Below are 20,341 nucleotides of genomic sequence, written 5' to 3' on the forward strand. Positions count from 1 at the left end.
TTAGTGTTACATTGGTCATTTTCTGTTGCCAAAATGAATTCTGTAGAACTTGTTAGTAAAGCACTCCAGGAATTTAAGAGGTAGTTTTTAGAGAAAGTGCAATGTGTTTAGAAATGTTTACCAAAGACCTGCACCCCCTCCCTGACTCTGGCATCTAGAAAACACACAGGCAGTTGAAAGAGGCCCTTAGGACATATTCCATCCAAACTATCCACAAAAAGCAAGGTTCTGTTTCATTCATTAGTTTCTTATTCCTATTATGCAGCCTATCAATGGATTCAGATACAATGTGCTTGCTATCTAATTTGCTTTCCCAGAATTCTCCTTGCCTCCTTCCTTCTGGTGGGAAGTCTCCTGTGACATCTGGTTCTTGTAGATCTATCAGAAAGGATAAGTGGCTTCTCGTGCTGCTTAAGTAATGGATTCTTCAACCTTTTCTCCAACAACTTATGTTCTCTTTTTCCCTCCTCTTTTGCCATATGGAAAAGATAAATACCAGAGCCAAATCTATCAGAGGAAAAGAGAACTGAGAATAAAACTCTTTGAACACTGACCATGAGGGAAGTACTTATGAAGTACATTAAAATGTGCTTCCATTGCTAAATTAGGACCATATCAAAAATGCTACCTGAGAATCTTTTCTACATCCACCTACTAAAAAACTCAACTGAACACCATGTTAGCACTATGCCTCAGTTCATACTACTTACTACTTACTAGACTGTGGTGGGGGAAATGTTAGTGGAGGAAGGCTTGCTCTACGAGCAAGAAGATTTGAACACTGGTTCCAGAAGCCATGTAAAAGCCAGATGCAGTGAAACAGGTATCTCTAGTCTCAGCCCTCCTGTTTGGAAAATGGAAGGTGGAGTCAGGATTTCCAGAAGCTGGCAGTTCAGCCAATATAGTTTCCATAGCCTCAAGCAACATAAAGAAGACACTTATTTCAAACAAAGTGGAAGATGAGGAATGACACCCACCCGAGGTGATGCTCTGATCTCCACCATATAGAATCTATACACACACCCAGAAACACACATGTCTGAAAGACCACAAACAAACACTTCCAGATTTTGTAGACAAAGTAAATATTTGATTGCCCTAAAATATACTGTGGCTTTCATAGGCTTGTCTGGGTGGTTTATTTTGGAGTCTCTTCCATGCACTGTTGTGAGAACTTAGCTGACATTGACTTCGTTAGAACACTTGCCTGGAAGAGATAAGTAACGTGACTACACTAGGCAGATGCTGTAGTGTGGAAACTCAACTGGGGCTGTACATTATTGCACTTTGACAAACCTCTCCATGGAGCCAGAACTTCTTGTGGCAGGGGAGCAGGAGTTCCAGGAGTGTCCCTAGGGTGGGTGTGCTAGGATCCCAAGAAATGTAAGAATTTATTGTGATTCAGATTCAAAAGTCAGGCGGCATCAATTGTCATACTTGGCTTTTCACGAGTCACAGTGTCAACCCAAATTCACAAAGCAGACACACAGATGTGCCTGACCACAAGACATCTTGTTGTTGACAAGCTGGGTAAGGAAGATTTGACTGTACTTATAAACTAAGTACTAGACCTCTGTCTCAGTTAGGGTTTCTATTGTTGTGAAGAGATACCATGGCCACAGCAACTCTTATAAAGGAAAATGTTTAATTGAGGGTGGCTCCCTTACCCTTCAGAGGTTCAGTCACCTATCATAGTGGGGAGCATGACAGCACGCAGACCAACATGGTGCTGGAGCTGAGAGTCCGACATCTTGCCGGCAACAAGAAATTGACTATCTCCTGGGCTGGGTGATACCCTGAGCATAGGAAACCTCAAAGCCTACACCCACAGTAACACATTTCTTCTGACAAGGCCATACCCAGTCCAACAAAGCCACACCTCATAATAGTGCCACTCCCTATGAGATTATGAGTGGCCATTATGTTCAAACTACCACAGCCTCAAATTAAACACATTAGAATCTTCACAAAATATTTAACATTTCTCTTGGTTAGCATTTACTTAATATTACTTTACATAATACTCAAATATATTGAATTTTTATCCCCCAAGTTGTATCTACTAAGTAAGGTTTCATGTTGCTATTACTACTGCAGTATTGTATTTGAGGTATAACCATCATTTTCAATAAGAATCGAAGGACATGGTACAACAATTTGAGGTTATTACTCATCGCATCATAGGATAGTGTAGCAACTTCCCGTCTCCTCACAGGAGTGACGGCATTACAGACATCCATTTTATTGCACCTGTCCTTCATGTGGGGGTTCTGATTCAGGTCATCAAGCCTGTGGGACAAGTGTTTCACCAACTCACCAACTGAACCGTCTCCTTTGTCCTTGAAGTGGTTTTTATGCATCAATAAACAATTGAACTGAGGGTGGGGATCTAGTTTTTAACTCTTGTGTCCAATTGAGATTTTAATTGGATAATACTGGGGAGAAAAAAGATGGAGGAGCAAGAGCATTATTGAGATACAGCTTTTGGAAGATTCTTATGTATATCTAAAAAGCAGTGTCATTGGCTGCTTTGGTTCCATTGGTCACGATACACACTGTCTTTCACAGTCTCCAAATTACTGTCAATAATTCATCCAAATTAATCCATAGTTTGTATTAGTCTATCTCTGGACACCAAACTGGAGTTTTTAGGAATGGAGTATTTCATTTTGTTTTTCTTCAGTTCTTAACAATGTCTGGTTTATTAAAAAAAAAAATGGCTTGCCAAAAAAGCAAAAAAACAAAAACAAACAAGCAAAAAGCCCTGCTAACTGAATGAGTATGTGAGTGGATATAATAGGAGTTAGCTTCTGGTCTCAGTTTATGTATAAATTGACAAGAATTTTGACTCTCACTATTAATAAGCTTATCATACTATAGTGAATAAAATTTTATCATGAATCTATGAGAGCATACTGTAAGTATCCAGGTTAATTTAAATACAAAGTAATTGGCTAAATTATCCAGGGATTGACTTATTAATTCTTAATTTTAAGTTGTTTTTTTTTTGGTGTACCAAAATGCAAGATGTTCTGTTAAAACTGCTTGCTGCTTTAGTTTGGAAATTTGTTTTAGAAAATATAAAACAGGTGTAGATCATATGTAATCATTTACAGCAGCTTAAAAATGAATTTTTGAGCATATATTTTAGAAAACATATGCAAACTTAGCTTAATTTCCTATGCAAATAAAATAAATATTGATATTTATAAGTACCACATGAAAAGTTTCCAAATTAATAGCAGGACGTGAAAAGTGAACTCCCACGCTTAGTTTACTAAGAGAAGAACAACTAAAGGCAGCTTGTTAATTCCCAGATATGTATGGCCACACAGAACTCATTAAAAATGATGTTATATAAATCATTATACAGAAAAATAATAACAATATTCCTTTTGAAATCAGATTTATAAGTGAGTAGCGTTAGCCAACAAATTAGTAAGTCAATGGTATGATATTTCAGTTTGTTGCTGCTGTTCTTGACCAAAGAGGAAACCTGACAAGGAGCCACTGCTAACAATTCAAGTTGTATTAATTAATAAAATTTTCATGAGTTGTAATTCTTGCAATACTGTCACTTCCATATTCACAACCTGATTATATGCCATTAGTGAAGAAGCTCTTGTTGCATTTCTATAGTCATTTGAAAGAAATATAGAAGAAACTATCCAAAGAAAACCATTTTGTTCCTTTTTTTGTAATCTGATATTTTTAATTGAAAATAATTTTTTATAGAATATATTTCCAACATGGTTTCTTCTCTCTCATCTCCTCCCAGATCCTTTCTACCTATCCACCCATCCAACTTCATGCCTTTCTCTCTTTAGAAGATTTTTTTTTTAAAGAGCAGGCAAATAAATCAGAATAAAAGAAAACAAAAACAGGAAAAGCCTGATGACGCACATATGACTGACACATACACTGGCCGAGACACAGACACACACAAAACTCATAAAAAACACAAAAGCAGGAAGCCATAATATGTAAGATTAATAAGATAAAGAATGACCAGACAAAGCATTATCACACACACACACACACACACACACACACATCCATCACGTTCGTTTTGGGTTGGCCGTCTACCTGCTGGATGTGGGGCCTGCTCTGAAGAGCTGTTTCTATGAGCTCATATGTTCATCAGTTCTGCTCTGTCTGGCAGGCCTTAGTTTCCTGAAGTCAGCTTGGAAGTGTCTTAGTCCTACTTCCTGCTAAATGTTCTGTAATAATTTCTACAATAGTTTAATTAATTAGCTCAATTATACTCACTTCCATGAGAAATAATTTAATTTACAACTCAATTTAAAGAACAGAAAAATAGCTGAATAATTCTTGTTAAATTTAAATTAAAATTACAAACTTAATTAATTTAATAAATATTAATAGGACTAATAGTTGCATTCCTTAAAAGATTAAATTAAAAGTTGATGCTAATGAATTATCAGAGATTTAAAAAACATAATTTATAGAAAAGTATAGAACCATATTCTGAAATAAAAATAGAAAAAATACAAAAGTGTAGTATATAAATATGAATTATAGGATCTAGACATATAGTATTTTAAAGTTCCTATGAGACAACATGAGCTATCATAAATATATTTTTCTGCAACAAATTCATAGGAAGTCCTTAATAGATTATTTGGAAGCATTTTATGCTTTTATAAAAATGAAACATTTTACTGCTAGTAAAAATCTCATAAAATTGTCACTAAATAATATTTAAATCTTGAGAGTTAGAAGTAATTTTCTGACATCCAGCATAACATTTTACCAAAAGTCTCCCTTGCTAAGCGCATGGATGTTTAATATCTGTTTACATAACTGAATGGAACTTTCTAGAGTCCTTCAGTGACAGCTCACAGTTCAACAAGCTCGTCCAGCCTTTGACACTGCTACTGTAGATATTGTCATCTACAAAGCTGAGACTTGAGCATGGTGCAATTAAGTCACACAAAGAGAAAGAGACAAAGGTTTCTCAGAAGCTCTGGGCTTTTTCTTCTGGCTTTCTGAATCATTGTGGTTTGACTACAAAATGTTTTCAAATATTCTCTTTTAATAACACTGTTATTGAGGCTAGAAAGATGATTCGGCAGTTAAGAGTATTTGCTACTTTTGTGGAAGACCCTAGATCAGTTTCCTGTACACATCCAGTAGCTCACAACCCTCTGTAATTACAACTCCAGGGGATCCATTGCCTTCCCCCGGTCACCAGAGATTCTGGGTCACATATGCTACACATATACACCTGCAAACAAATATTCATATACATAAACCAAAACTAAATGAATCTTTAAAAAGAAAAGGAAAACAAAATAAGGAAATTATTTCATGATATTTTCCCTTGGTCATCTCTTTATTTTGTCTCTTTGGACCTGGCAGTAAGGGTGACGACTCTGTGCTCCTGTCCTTGCTACGTGTCCTTGGTGTTTAAATAAAGACTCTGATTAATAAGAAACAATAAAGAAGAGAGAAAATTGTTGCCATTATCTTACCGGATCGTCTTAAACATAGAAAATTCCAAAAATCACTAATTTATTTTTAAACTAATAAGTGAATATAGCAAAGCTGCAGACAGCGTGCTCAATGAGTAACAACTATATGCCAAAAGCAAAACACAGGAAATAGGAATCAAAGGAACAATTAAATGTATATTAGCTACCAAAAATAATTAGAAATAAATGAGTGAAAAAAGGTGAAAGATTTTGACAATGAAAAGTTAAAGTATTGTTGAAAAATTTGAAGAGGACTCTGACACACATGCACAGAGTGAAAGCTGATGGATCGTGAATATGAAGATTCGATACTTTTAAACATACCATTCTCAAGGATCTGCAGATACAACCCAATCTCTATGAAAGTAACAGTGATGTTCTTTTAAAACAGACCTGAACCCTGACCATCTGCAAAAGCAGCAAATGCTCTTAATCACTGAGTCATATCTCCAGCCCCAGCAATAACACCGTTTACTGAAATGAAAAATAGCTTTTGTTGAAACCACAACGAGCACCTTGAATCCCAAAACTATCTTGAGCAAAATGGACAGAACAGAAAATGCTGTAATACCTGACTTCAGAATATACACAAAATCATAGTCCTATAAACAAGAGTTTTGCCAGAAAAACAGACAAAAGATCAATGGGACAGAATAGAAAGCTTCAAAGGAAGGTAGTAAATCTACAGCTAACTAATTTTTGATAGAGTTGATAGGAACATGTATGTATGTTAAAGAAAAAGATTTTTTTAATAAATGATGTTAAGAAAATTAGATTCCCAAGTTAGATATTCATATAAAACCAAATCCTCCTCTTACAAATTACCAGAATCAATTAAAAATAAAGACTTGAATGTAAGATCTAGAGCTAAGAAGAAGAAAAATATAAATGGGGGAAGTAATTTAGGTAACTGTAATAGACAAGATTTTTTTTCTGGAGAAGAAAATCAAAGCTCAAAAAATAAAAGTAACAATCAACAAATGATACTACATAAAACTGAAAAGCCTCTGAATAAAAGGAAGTAATCAATAAACCCTAGAGGCAAACTACAGAATGGGAAAAATATTGGTATGCTATACATTTGACATAGGGATACTATTTTGCATACATGAGACTAATAAGTAACTTGCAAACAAGAGCCAACACAAGTCAATAATGGGCATTAGTTTCTAAAAGACATTTCTCAGAAGTAGATCAACAGATGGCCAACCATCATATAAAAAAATTGCTAAACATCATTAATCATTATGGAAGTATGTTTTAAAACCTCAATGAAATATCACTTCACTCCAATAAAAATGTCTCTTATCAAACAGAGAAAAAATAACAAGTGTTGGCAACATGGTGGAGAGAGACAGTCTATGGGCACTTGCTGGGTATGTCAAATAATATAGTCATTATGGAAAAGAACATAGCTTGTCTTCAGGAGGTTAAAAATAGAATAGCCATATAACCCATCAGTCTCACTACTGGTGTACATCCGAAGGAAATGAAATCATTATGTTAGGAAGAAATCTGCCCTTTCGTGTTCATTGCAGCACTATGCACAACAGCCAAGGAAGGGAGGCAGACTACATGTCCATCAGCTCAAGAGTTTCACCACAAAGAAGTGGTAACTGTTTAAAAAGATAGGTATTATATATTCTGATTTATCTATTTTATAGTGAGCACACATATTAAAACATTGCAAAGCATTCCAACAATGTGAACAATTCTTACACTTAAATAAAATTACATTATTTCATTAAAATTAAAATGTGAGAACTTATTGTGCAGAAAGTGTAAAAATTGCAAAATGAATAGTGTTTAGAAGGTCTTTTCTGGGGCCAAAAATATAATGTACAGCATGCAGAACAAGAAGTACCTATCATTTCAAAAACAAAGATCAAAATGGCATAACTGTTTCCTACAAGGGCAACCTTTGAAGAATGGATCAAGACTCAAAAGAAATTAAAGTAAATGTTTACATGTTAAAATCATACTTCACCAAACCCTTTAGAGGGATCACCATTTAATGACACTTATTTAATAAAGCATTTTTGCCCTGATCTATACCAGTCTTTATATACATTTTTTTTTAAAAAATGCTAAATACAAAAGAAAGGAGTCTTATATTTAATATGCTCATTAGATATTTGGAACTGTACAAAGTATTGTTTATCTCATCAGGTTTATCCAGTTTTTATTTTAGTAGAGTTCAATTCATTATTTTATGATCACATTTTTGAATTTTGATTAACTTCTATAACAATGTTACAGAAATACTAAAGTATGAGATGTTTCTATCATAAGAGAAAGTTCATCTGTGACCATTTGCAATTATTTCTCTCCAAGAAACTACAGTACAAGAGGTTGGAGACATGTTCAGTGGATAAGAGTGCTGGATGCTCTTCCAGAAGACCTGGGTTCAATTCCCAGTACCCACATCACAGCCTACACCTATCTGCAGCTACAGTTCCTGAGCCTCTGACACCTTCACACAGACATGCATGCACGTAAAACACCAATGAACATAAAAGAAAAATAAATTTAAAAAAAAAAACAACAAAGAAACTCTAAGACCCAACACCTTCTGATCTCATTTCTATCCCCATGCTTTTGAGTTTTTGCTGAATTTGACATAAATGAAAGCCTCCATTATGTAAGCACCTCCATATGTAAACTTCTTTAAATATGATAGTTTGGGGAGTTGTTCATATTTTTGCATTCATCAATTACTTGCTGCTGGTCCATGACAGCTGAGAGTCATGTGTTTCTGTGTCATACTTCATAGTATTTCTTTTTGATCTCTGTTATGGTTTGGCTTTGAACAGTTTCCCTCACTACTTTGAAAAACAAGAAGACCTTGTTACCTATTGGCGGGAATTATTATAGTGATGTGCCGCAATTGGTTGATTTCTTTTCCTGAGGTTGCAGCTGGGTTGCTTCAGGTTTGAGTGAGTATTAGTAGAACATTTATAAATATTAAGTCTCTGTGGTTGCCCGCTTTGCTTTCTTTGTGAGAATGACTAAAAGAACAAACGTGATGGGTCAGGAGAGTGAGTGTATGTTTGGAAATCACCACTAGTTTTTTCATACTGAATGTTTATGTGTGTTATTTTGTTTAACCTCAGAATAAATTCAGGGAGCAAGGCTTTAATCTTCACTGTATTTTAAAAACAAGGAGAGTGAGGACTATGGAGATGAACTATCTTATTCATGGTAGCAGGCTCTGTAAATTGTGAAGTCCGAAATGAACCAACTTTTTAGCCTGTGCTAAAAAAAAATAATGGGCTTTATTTAAACATGTTATGCACAAGTCTCCAGTTTCAGCAAAGCTGACATAAAAATTCTCTGTCCTCAGGGATACTGAAGTTTTTAGACCCAGCGGAGAGTCATGTCAAAGAGCTTCAATAAAACTGGCATCTTAGCAGTGCTGAGAAATCTCTTAAGCTTTAGTTTCTAACCATTTACGAAATGGAGACAACAATGTTTGTGCATTTCATGATGTGGCATTTAGAACAATGTCTGGCATCTAATCAAGAACTCGATAAAGGCTAGCATTAACATTATCAGGGACATATTGTCAATTCCTGTCCAAATCCCAAATTGGCCTCTTCTCTAAAATTCTTTTAAGTTCAGAGGGATCTGTGTCTGTGGATGTGTTTGTTTATTTTCCTCTCTGTTCCAGCAGACTATGTGGAGACATCTGTCAATGCTTAGGAGTTGAAGTTTACCTGAAGACAATGAAAGATGGCATTTGTGAGTTTATCTTTTGCTGACATTTACGATTCTGCTTCATAATAACAGAATAATCAGCAGACCCTAGAACCTTTAGTGTAACCTTTAAAATATTGTGCATAAATCTGCATCTGAGTAAAAGTTCCTGTGTTCCTGATAACGACTCACTACCTCTTTTGTCTTATTTTAGTAACTGCAAAACACGTGAGCAATCAGAACATGTCTATAGGAAATTCAGGGTTTTGATGGATTCAATGCTAAAATGATTGTTTTGTTTCTATTCATCCAACCATACAGGAATTGTGTGCATGTGCACGTGTAAGTATTTTAAAAGCATGGGGACTAACAAACCGCTCTTACTTTTGAATAATCTTATCTTCCAAACCTTAGAACTCTAGACTTCTTGTGACCCTGATTATGTCACAAAAACATTTAAGTGATCCTTTGATACTCTTTATCATCCAATATTTGACGTATATGTTCCAAAAGAAAAAAAATGAAGAAACATAAATTCTCCAAATTTAATGAAGAAACATAAAAACTAATCTTTACAAGTTCTTAATTTGATGTTCTTCATAATGTTTCACATTATATATTTTAGAAGATAGTTTTTCTATTTTTAAAACAATTTTGGTTGAATTCTCCAGAATATATATAGTGTACAGTAAGATAGATACTAATACACATATATGTATGCATATATTAATATATTTTCTTTTTGAAATTGATTGCTTTATTTTTAATTAAGAAATAATGACATCATTCACCCCTGCATTTCCTTCCTCCAGTCATTTTTATGGCCAACTACAGTTATCTCAAATTGACTGTCTAATTTAACTATTGTCATTACACATACAAATAAATAAAATGTATTATAACCTACTTATTCTGTTTAGTATGACTTGTGTATATTTTTAAAGGAATTCAATAAGGAAGGCATTTTAAAAAGAAGAAAGGCGAGGTCTCAGGAATGAACTAATCCACTCAGGTAGCATGCCCTACAAATTGTGAGAGAAGAGTGCTCACTTTTAAACACTGAGCCATTATGACTTACACTTCTTAGTAAACGTATTAGAAAATTCTCTTGGCCCAAAAGATTGTGCTATTACTGAAGAGTATTGGAGAAAAGCCTGAGTAACATGCATAGGATCTATCCACAAACCCTCAAGAAACAGCATTCAAATGGGAACACACTTGGTGTTTTGCTTTCTCTGTTGTAGGCAGCTATGAAAATCTCTAAGACACAGCAGGAGGTATGCCTCTCCTCAAAAGGAGAAGTTCCTGGTCTTGAAGGTCAAGCATTGTGACAGAGGGAAAGTCGTGCTGATTATTGGAAGAAGAGAGCACAGGGTCAGGACTGTGCGGGAACTGAGAACTTACATGCTCGTGCTGCTGAGTGAGCTTCGAGTATTCTTAAACAGCAACAGGAAAACACTGGGAATTCAATCTTTTAAATTAAATATTTTTAGTAAGGTGAGCATCCAAACTGCCTAGGCTCCCACAAAACCAGTACATGCAGTAGGATCAAAATCTCATTGCCATTGTTCTTGAGTTCTCAGTAGTCCTCATTGTCCGCTATGTTCAGCGAGTCCGGCTTTATCCCAGGTTTTTTCAGACCCAGGCCAGCTGGCCTTGGTGAGTTCCCAATAGGACATCCCATTGGAGGTGGGTGGTCCTTGAACTTCCCACAGGGCAGGGAACCCTGATTGCTCTTTGGGCTGACCAGGGAGGGGGACTTGATTAGGGAAGGGAGGAGGGAAATGGGAGGCGGTGGCGGGAAAGAGACAGAAATCTTTAATAAATAAAACAAAAAAAAATAAATTAAATATTTTTGTAACCTAGTTTTGATCGGCATTTAAATAGGACTGATCAAATAAAAAGAAAAAAAAGTCAGGCTATCTTTTTGAATAATTCATTGATATACTTCTTTTTCGAAACTATATTTACTTAATTTTAGTGTTACCAATTTCATGTGATTGAAATATATTGCTTTGAGATTTCACTATATTATTTTTATTCTTTCCACTAACCTTTTACAAGCCAAAGACTCAATCTCTCTCTCTCTCTCTCTCTCTCTCTCTCTCTCTCTCTCTCTCTCTCCAAAATGTTGACAACTAATCTAAATTTATTGGATTTCTTTTCTATTTACCACTCCCTTTTGTTGAAAATAGATTCCTCCCTTATATAATATATAGTGTTCACAGTCTCCCTTCCATCTGCTCTTCCCTTCCTTCCCTCTCATGAAGATCCATTCTATTTCTGTGTTTCCTTGGAAAAGAATAGACTTCCAAGAGACAACAAAACATATCAAAAAAAAAAAAGTAAGATAAAACACAAACCAACATATGGAAGTTGGACAAGGCAAAGCAACAGAAAGAAAAGAGCCCAAGAGAGGGCACAAGAATCAGAGTCACACATAAACACCAATGTGAAAGCCAGAATGTGTATGCAGATGACCAGGTACAGACCTGCACAGGTCCTATGCTTGCTGGATCAGTCTGTGAATTCACATGAACTTTGCTCAGTTGATCAGAGGGCACTGATTTCCTTGTGAAAAAGGCATATGAAAATTTCTCACAATTTAGGTCATGAAGTTTGATCAATCAAAGATACATCAAATTGGTAGCACTTAAATACAGGTGAGGAAGGAGTAGAGAAGTATTCTATTGTTTTTTATCATTCTCAAGTCAAATTCTTACAAAATCAAGGGACATACTTTACTTCTAAGATGACAGTCATCTTCTAGTAAGCAAAAGACAGAAAAGAATATGCTGGAATATTCAAATCTGATAGGAGGATAACAGATATGAAACAAATGTCTTTCTTTGCAAACATACAATGAGTTGAATGTATTTTTTTCTGCTAAGAAAAATGTTCCTATTAATAGGGCTTTGTACAGAGTCACATACAATGTATACTCAAAAGTAGACCTTAGCAGTAAGTATAAGATTCATTATAATTCTATAACATAATATGTTAATGATGAGATAAATTATGAAGAGAATATCCAAGGGCTGTGAAATAAATGTCTACCTTAGCAAATATCATACAGTGAGCTGAGTATATTACACTGTATACTTTTTTCCCACAGAATTTTGATAACAAGCAGCATAACATCAAAGAACATCACTTGCAGTATTTTTAATTTCAAATATTCATACTGATTACTATATACACATATTTTAACATAGAATTACACTATGCACCAATCTGAAGACTATTTTTTAATGTCAACTGTACTAAAAAAATAGACACAACTTATGTGTGTAGTACTACTTCATGCAAACACAAACAAGACCTTGTAAAATGACATAATTATACACTAGTAAAGAGTCCTTTGTGGACATAGTAGACAGTTAAGTCAAACCCTACCTATAAATTATAAACATCAAATAGCTTTGAGTGTGGTTGTGAATTCTAAGCCAGCTTCACAAAGTTTGTACATACTGTCATTGCATAGACATGGCTCAGATTGCCCTCGGGTTGAAAGGTGCTCTCCAATTCTCCTTTCCTACTAGACCTGTGTCTGAGCCTGCGCAGGACTGAGACTGTGTTATTGTGTACCCATTCACAACACTGACAGGATCCTGTGGTCCTGAAGTGACTGTTTCTTGCTTTGGAGTTTCCACATTGATTTTGGTCTCTCTTCTTTGAGTTGCTTTCCCTTACACTCCATGTGCTCCCTCAGTCTCAGTTCTCTTGACTACTCAATGGCCTTTGCCCCCCCCCCAAACCTGTATCCAGAGGTCCATTTCCACAGAAGAAACTGGGCTTTTCTATAGAGTTCTACTTCTCCATGCAGACCTGCCTCATGTTTCATCCTGCAGCAGGTTCTAAACCCAAGAAAGTCAGTGTTCACAGAGGAAAGCCTGGGAATTCATGGTGAGAGGCTTCAGTTGCTCTCTACAAGGAAATGAAACAGCTTCCTACACATAACACCTCCCTTTTCCATTCATTTGAAGACTCATTCACAGCTATGAGATAAAATTAAAGTAGCCTGCAGTCCCCAGGGTTTCTCAGATATCAGAAAAACTTTGACACTTGACTGCAATTAGAACCATGTTGCACCAGCACCTTTTCAGTTTCAAGAGACAAATGTTCAAAAACACACCAGGAAAGAAACTCAGTGGGTGAAAATGTCTTAAGGCATCAGGTGCTTACTGCCATCAGCAATGGAATAGTCAGGAAAAAAAATGCATTTCTAAAATCTTATTTTGGTTTGCCAAATGGAAGTGATAATAGATTTCAAACCTCAGAAAATCTTTGCCTCACAGTTTCACTGTAAAGTTTTGCTTTAAGGAAGCATTTCCTGAACTATTTAATTCATCAAATATGAATAAAGATGAAGGAGAATGATCATTTGTCACATACATAGAAAAACATTGTTCAATTTTTGCTAATCTCATTAATCATTTTAATGGCCACATCACTAACATTATATGTCACCAGAATCAAGAAAGAAATGAATTATTCTCTTGTAGTATGTCACTCTGAGAAAAGTTGTCATAATGCAGATCATCGAGTTATTCATTAGATTTCTGAAAGCAGAGTAATTCTGTGAACAGGGGTCTCTTGACTAAGATAATTAATTGAAGCTCCCCAAAGTGTTTAACACCCCATTGAGTATCTCATGTCCCCACTGAAAGAGCTATAAAGGATAACAAGAGTCTGTAACAATTTAAAGAGACGTACTAACATAGTCCCATCAAAAAGAGCAGAATCATTGTTTCCTTTATCAAACATCTAAATTGAGACATAGGATACAAAACAGAGCAACTCTGATTAAAAATGGAATTCTGACCAACAACATCTAGCACACGTGGTGCTTTTCTTGTAATTGATTTTCAAACTGTAATTTGATCCTTAAGAAATGTTTAACATCCTTAGTCATCAGAGTAATGCAAATCAAAACAACTCTGAGATTTTTATCTTACACCTGTAAAAATGGCCAAGATCAAAAACACTGATTACAACTTATGCTGGAGAGGTTGTGGGGTAAAGGAAACACTTCTGCATTGCTGGTGGGAATGCAAGCTGGTACAGCTCCTTTAGATGTCAATGTGGTGATTTCTCAGAAAACTGGGAAGCAACCTTCCTCAAGACCCAGTAATACCACTTTTGGGTATATATCCAAAAAATGCTCAATCATACCACAAAAACATGTACTCAACTATGTTCATAGCATCATTGTTTGTCATAGCCAGAAACAACCTAAATGCCCCTTGAGCGAAGAATGGATAAGGAAAATGTGGTACATTTACACAACGGAGTACTACACAGCAGAAAAAAATAACGACATCTTGAAATTTGCAGGCAAATGGGTGGAGCTAGAGAACATCATTTTAAGTGAAGTAACCCAGACCCAGAAAGACAATTTATCACATGTACTCACTCATAAGTAGTTTTTAAACATAAAGCAAAGAAAACCAGCCCAAAAATCACAATTACAGAAAACATAGACAACAATGAGGACCCTAAGAGAGACACGCATAGATCTAATCTACATGGGTAGTAGAAAAAGACAAGATCTCCTGAGTAAATTGGGAGCATGGGGACCCTGGGAGAGGGTTGAAGGTGAGGGGAGAGGTGGGGAGGGGGCGAGCAGAGAAAAATGCAGAGCTCAATAAAAATCTATTAAAAATGAAAAAAAAAAGAGAATTCTCTATGCGGGCAGAAGAATTTCTCATTAAACCAAGCAATCACTATCCCCCATTTTACAGACGAGAAAAAATGAGGCAGAGGAAGTTAAGTAAATTGTTTACAAAAACAATCAAGGGTTTATCACTAGTAAACTAGTAAAACTAGTAAACTAGTAAACGAAGTGATACAAGGGGAAAGTAACTCCAGGGTAGAGCAATTTTCTGAAGCTCAGTTGTCCAGCCCCAGACTCTTTATGTGTCTATCTATCTATCTATCTATCTGTCTGTATGTCTGTCTGCCTGCCTGTCTGTCTTTCTGTCTGTCTGCTTTCCTTCCAATCTTCATTTCTTCCTTCCTCCCTTCCTTCCTCCCTCCCTTCCTTCCTTCCTTCCTTCCTTCCTTCCTTCCTTCCTTCCTTCCTTCCTTCCTTCCTTCTTTCCTTCCTTCCCTCCCTCCCTCCCTCCCTCCTTCCTTCCTTTCTTTCCTCTCTTTCTTTCTTTCTTTTCTTTAAGTTAGTTTTGGGGTGAGACATTGTATCCATTTCCCATCTTAATGGTGGGACTTTGTCTGGTGTGAAGCTGTGCTAGTCTTGCGCACGCTGTCAGAGTCTCTGAGAGTTCATATGTGCCTCATTCCTCCTGTGTCCAGAAGATGCTGTTTTCTTGCCATCCACCATCTCTGGCTCTTGCAATCTTTCCACCTCCTCTTTGTCATATATCTAATAGAGAAGCTATCTAAAATTGATACCTGCTGGGAACAGGAAAGTTGTATTTCTCCAAAAGGAGTGTCAATGGTTATAGTAACCATACTCCAGGACATGCCCAGTGCCCAGAAGTAGTTGGCAAATACAAAACAAACTCCATAGTTTGATTCTTTGGTTTTTAGTGGGCTTTCTGTTTCATTTTGCTTTGAGGTTTTTGTTTGTTTTTGCCTTATTAGTTTTTCTCTTTTGTTTGATTTTCATTTTGTGGTCTTTTTCTTTATCTTCTAGAAAGAGAAAAACAACCTGAAGGTGGTAAGGTGGGAAATGCAGAAGAATTGGAAGAAGTTGGAGGAGGGGAAAGCCTGATCAAACATATTGCATGAAAAGAAAATTTTAATTTAGAAAGCAATTTTAAGAAGTTAAGTTTGAATGTAGTTGCATCCAGTATCTGCCTTCTTGACGATTGCACTAAAATTCTTGCTTAGAAAGAGAAAATCAGCGTTAATGAAGGTATGTGTGTCAGAGGCTCTTCCTCACCAGGTTTAATATAACCGTTAAGGAGTATCAATGATGTATTGTAATAAGAGTTAAATTCATAGGACATTTACTATAAGTTGAATATTTTTTATTAATCATACATAATTCTAATAATGGGTTTCACAGTGGTTATAGGATCTACATATATACAAATACAGAACTTTAGGGATAGCGTGTCATTTGTTGAGGGTTTTGATCTCAGCAAGTGGCGACATCTATATTTAAAAATCCGGTCTCTTTAAGTTCAGATTCTATATTATGATCCCTCTAATGTAAGACTATTTTACAAACATACTTGAGGCCCACCATCCACATCTGAGTACAGGTCCTCTATGCATGTTTATCAAAGGTGAAAAAAAAAAAAAAAAAAAAAAACAAGCTGCCACAAGCTGGCCAGGGATTGAAACCAGGGAGCAGGGAGCGTCTACCTCACACTGCATTCGCCTTCGCATGGACTGGAGACGGGTAAACAGAAACTGACCCACTGCTCTAATTTTAGCAAATGCCATATTTCTATAAGAATAACTTCCAGATGCCGGCCTGGGTGTCCATTTTGTTATTTCTGGCAAAGCAAACTCTTTTACATTTTGCCAGCCGGAGAGAGCAGCATCTACTAATCAGTGCCAGCCATGATTTGTTCCCCCAACATAAAAGCACAGGCCTTTCCCTTGGAATGCTTTGTTATAAGCATCTTTTCCCCCCACTGTTCCATCTGCAGCAGTGCAGATTCGTATTTGTGTCACGATCTGCAACTGGCTTTAGAGCTAGTCGCCTAACTTAGTAAATCCATTATTGTTATCAGCAAATGGCATATTCCTTGGGCTATACCATCCTTCTAAGAGAGCATTTCTTCAAAATTGTTTGGTGTTTGAGTACCTGGAACGTTGTGAAGAACACAGAAACAAGCTTGTCCAGACAAAATAGGTCCCGAGGCTTTTTCATTTTTAGTGATTCTGTAAACAGGCAGTTGTTAAAATAATTGTTGTGGTTCACTTCGGTTTCCTCTTTCCTGGCCCCTCATCAGAACAGAGCCAAAGAATTTTCCTAAGGTTGGCTCTGGTTAGAAGTGTCCACCAAAAAGGCAGTGCTAAGAAGTTCTAGGAACCTTCAAAAGATGCAAATATGGAGAGATGATTAGGCTGTTGCAAACACTACCTCAAATGGGCTTACGGTAGCTTCTGAGGCCCCATGATTAGTCCTTAAACCTGTAGGTGTGTTAAAAAAGAGTTAACCTGGCCTCAGGATGCTCTGAGTTCTTGTCTTTTTTTTTTCGTATATCAGACAGGGAGATATTTTTTGTTTCTCAGGAGACAGCTTGCTAATGGAATTGTTAATTATGTCTCACTTTGCTTTGTCCAATTCAGTTAGCTTGATTACGGCTGAGTTGTCAACCTCCCTGTTCTTGAGGTTCCACAGTTGCAGACTATTCTGAGACTTTTTTTTTTCCAAGACAGGGTTTCTCTGTAGCATTGGAGCCTGTCCTGGAACTAGCTCTTGTAGACCAGGCTGGCCTCAAACTCACAGAGACCCGCCTGCCTCTGCTTCCCGAGTGCTGCGACTAAACTGAGACCTTTTTTTAAATGTAAATGACATTTAATTTTTATCTTTCAGAGATACAAAAAAATAACAAAATAAAATATAACAAGGTATAACAAAAAGCATCCTATTGAAGTTAAACATGGCAAGTTAACAAAAAATAAAAAACCCTCAAGAGAGAAGGCACAAGAACCAGAGATCTACTCGCTTACACATTTAAGGGTACCATAAAGGTATAGAACTGAAAACTATGGTATATACACAGGGGACATGGTGCAGACCCTCGTATGCCCTGTGTTGCTGCTTCAGTCAGTTCCCATGATCTTTACTCAGTTGTTCTAGAAGGCTTGTCCTTCCAGTGCCCTCCATATCCTCTGTTTCCCACTCCTTCTGCCTCCACCTCCATGGGGTTACCTGAGTTCCAAGGGACGGGATTTGATGGAGACATCTGGTTCTACATAACGTCCTTCTGCACCTTCATTTCTGCTTCTCTGTCATGTGATGATATTTTCAGGTAGGATGTCTCACGCTGCTTAGATCTTCCAGCCACCAGAATTAAGCCAAATAAGCCATTCTGTTTTATAAAATATCCTAGAGTGTTTGTAGTAACAGAAAACAGACTAAAATACTAGATTTGGGTCTATTCTCCTCGTAAACCAGAGCAGAGAAGTTTAGGAGTGGCTCTGTGGTAGCTCCTGTCCTGGTCTTTAGTCTGGGGCCTGAACTAACATTCTTTTTTTCCTGGGAGCTCCTGAAAGTCAGCCAGACGTGTGGGCTGTCTGTCACCTTGCCACTGTTGTGACTCCATTTGTACTTTCTTTTGTCCAGATCCCTCATTCAGCTTTCCACATATCCTCTTAAGTTCTTCCTACATGCATGCCTTGCGTAGGAGTTCTTTCTGTTTGTGTGTTGCTTTCATTGGTTAATGAACATAGAAACTGCTTTGGGCCCTTGATAAGGCAGAACTTAGGTAGGTGAGGAAAATTATACAAAATTCTGGGAGGAAGAAAGCAGAGTAAGAGAGAGCCACCATGGAGCCGACAGAGTCAGATATGCTGAATCTTTCCTGGTAAGCTGCTGCCATGTGGCGATATACAGATTAATAGAAATGGGAGATTAATAGAGATAGAAGAGTAAGCCAATAAAAGGCTAGAACTAATGGACCAAGCAGTAATTTAATTAATACAGTTTCTGTGTGGTTATTTCTGGGGTTTAAGCAAGCCAGGCCCGAAACAAACAAGTGGGCCCTCCTCCTTGCAGCATACGACTCTCCCTTAAACCATTGATCCCAATCCTGCTCACTTGGTCATTTACCTAACATTTTTTTCTCATGTTTTGATCAACAGGGTGCCAGGCTTTCTGGTGTATTCAACACATCTACTAGAGTTTGTGATAATGCATGATCCCTTCTTAATTAGCTTGGGCTGGGCTCGCTGTATTGATTCTAGTGAAGAGAAAATGGCAGAAGTTACAAAATGTCATTTTGAGACTAAGCTGTGAAATGACCATGGGCTTCCATTTTAATAATCATTTTTCCCCACATTCTCATTGATTGTTCACCTTTGAAACATGCAGTGGCCATACCTTGACTCAGGTTTATATAAAGGAGTTGGTGTATAACCAACTCCTGAAAAGGATGGTGTTAGAAAAAAATACATATTCCCTGAGCATAAAATTTGACCAAGACTTGTGATGAGGAGGCACCATGATAAGCTCTCACCTCATCTCCTTTTCTAAAAGTGTCTAGCAGAACAAGCCATCAGAATTTATAGCAACTACCCACAGAAGAAATTCTTGGAAGAAATAAGACCTCTATGTGCACAAGTGTTACAGTACAAAAGATTTCCACACAGTCCAGAATGGAGTATAACAAAGGTTTATTTATTAGGGGATAAACTTACAGAAAGAGTAGTGATCCGCAGTCTTCTGTGTGGTCTGGGAACTGGAACTTAATCCAGCAGTCAAGGGACCCACACATACTTTTTGTCTGCATATACAGTACATGAGACCAAGTCCAAAGTGGGTCAATATATTAAACTTTATTGATTGAAGGAGTTCCCACAGGACATAACATTTGTTGCATGCATCTACCTTGATTTTTTTCTGGCTTTCTCTAAAGTACATGTGACTGGCTAAGAATTCTTGCTTAGCCAGGAGGTGGTGGCACATACCTTTAATCCCAACACTCAGGAGGCAGAAGCAAGCAAATCTCTGTGAGTTCAAGGTCAGCCTCATCTACAAGAGCTAGTTCCAGGACAGGCTCCAAAGCTACAAGGAAACCCTGTCTCCAAAAACAAAAAAATCAAAAACAAAAAAAAAAAAAAACAAACAAAAAAAAAAAGAATTGTTACTTAAAGAAAGAGGCAGAAGATAATAATGGAGAAATGCTGTCTTCTAAGACTATTGTAGTGTTTTTATAATTCATACACTTTGGAACAAGATAGCAATGTTCAATCCATGGCCACATATAAAGAACTATAGAATAAAATGAAATTGAACATGTTGGTTATTGTAACAACAAAGACACATTAATCAGAGCAAGGAAAGCAGTCTATGATGCTATTGCATGGGAACAACATAGTTAGAAAAGCAAGCCTAGCACTTCTCACTATTCAAGACATATATTTTGCATCTTTTTGTGTCGTTTTCTAGATTTATTAAGCTTGGCTCCTAATGATAAACTTTACCTCTTTGCAACTTTTTTCAAAAG

The 20,341-nt window shown here is 36.7% G+C and overlaps 1 long non-coding RNA gene across 3 annotated transcripts in view; it reads right to left on the reverse strand.

Annotated features, from left to right (window-relative positions):
- Positions 1-20,341, reverse strand: part of LOC126505616 (uncharacterized) — a 112,635-nt gene that overhangs the window by 16,747 nt on the left and 75,547 nt on the right. The window contains exon 1 of one of the 3 annotated variants that reach the window (XR_007592941.1): positions 16,972-17,234. The exons of the other annotated variants lie outside the window; for them this stretch is intronic. This is a non-coding gene — a long non-coding RNA (uncharacterized lncRNA). Of the gene's footprint in view, positions 1-16,971; positions 17,235-20,341 lie in introns of those variants that run through there. 3 annotated transcript variants of the gene reach the window in all.

This window comes from Alexandromys fortis, unplaced genomic scaffold (genome assembly GCF_014885135.2).
Source record: "Alexandromys fortis isolate MF-2015 unplaced genomic scaffold, M_Fortis_MF-2015_v1.1 scaffold_4, whole genome shotgun sequence".
NCBI lineage: Eukaryota > Metazoa > Chordata > Mammalia > Rodentia > Cricetidae > Alexandromys > Alexandromys fortis.